This window comes from Theobroma cacao, chromosome 6 (assembly GCF_000208745.1).
Source record: "Theobroma cacao cultivar B97-61/B2 chromosome 6, Criollo_cocoa_genome_V2, whole genome shotgun sequence".
In the NCBI taxonomy this organism is placed as follows: Eukaryota; Viridiplantae; Streptophyta; class Magnoliopsida; order Malvales; family Malvaceae; genus Theobroma; species Theobroma cacao.
In genome coordinates, this window is record NC_030855.1 from 11,420,791 (window position 1) to 11,422,212 (window position 1,422).

Consider the following 1,422-nt stretch of genomic DNA (forward strand, 5'->3'; position numbering starts at 1 on the left):
ATATATATATATATGAATATGTGTTGTGCATTGATGAATGATGTTGTGTGATGATGTTGAAGTGTGCGAGTAGGGAGTGCACACATGATGATGTTAGAGTGTGCGAGTAGGGAGTGCACACATGGTGATGTTGAGGTGTGCGAGTATGGAGTGCACACATGATGATGATATTGCATTGAGTTGAGTGTGGTGGGATGGTATGCATGGTGATGTATGTATATATATATGTGTGTGTTATAGAAAGTTCATGAATATGGTATATGGTTGTAATGCATGTGAAATCTTGCATGTTGAACTTTGGAAATTTCTAAGCATTTTCAAGTTCATATTGTCATTGCAGCAAAATGGCCTTTTCTTGAGAGAATGAAAACTTGTTGTTGGTGTCTTGTTTCTCGCTGTAGCGAAAAACTCTCAGGTTTAGGGAAGTTGCATTGACCTGGTTCTCATTGCAGCGAGAAACATTCTGTCTTGCTTACCTCCTTGTTTTTTTGCTGCCCTATTTTCCACTTCTTTAGCACCATAGTTGATCATGGACTTCCAACATCAAGGAATTAACTAATTAAGTTTGAAATGAGGGGTTTTAGCGAGAAACCCTCGGTCAGCTTATACTTTGAGCCAAATTTCACTGCAGTGAGGACCCGTCATTTCACTTGACTTGTTTAAATGCTACTAAAGCTTTCACTCTCCAAGTTCTTTGGTATGAATGGATCCTTCATTATCAAGCGATTAACCAATTGAAGGTTTAATAAGGGGTTTTAATAAGAATTAAACTAAATTCCATTGTTATTGAAAATAAGTGCATTATGATTTCTTAACTTATCTTATCGATTGCTTGTTCCTTTCCTTTGTTCACTCACTAGGTTTATACTCACCGTTTTCAACTTCATGTTTTCAGATCAGGAGGTAGCTGGTAACTAGGTCGAGGTGTCCTTGTAGATTCGTTTCCTTGATAGGTATCTCGACATTCCATAGCTGAACTTTCACCCGAGTCTCTCCGCTGGAAGTCGAGTATCCCTTTTGTTGTGTATAGACAAACTCGATGTAAACTATTGAGATATATGTTTTAGACAATATATGTATATTTGATTGGTAATGCCACTATGAGATGGAAATGGTTAGCATTATTTGGAATTGGAATTATGAAATATAACTTTAGCAACTTTTGATGGAATGATGAACAAGTCATATAGATAGGCTTGCTTGGGCTTAGTGGGCTATGTCCATTGGGCCCATGCACCTGTCATGGCCCGAAATTTGGGTCGTGACACAATTCCCTTGTTAACTTCGGATCTTAAGTGCAACTTTAGGGAGCTTGTTTTGGCAGCTACTCTTTTATAGTTATATGTCCTAGTTTTCGAGTTCTAGTTGAAGGCCAGGTAGGATGGGACGAGACTCACGGGGAAGTTTTTTTCTACTCTTTCT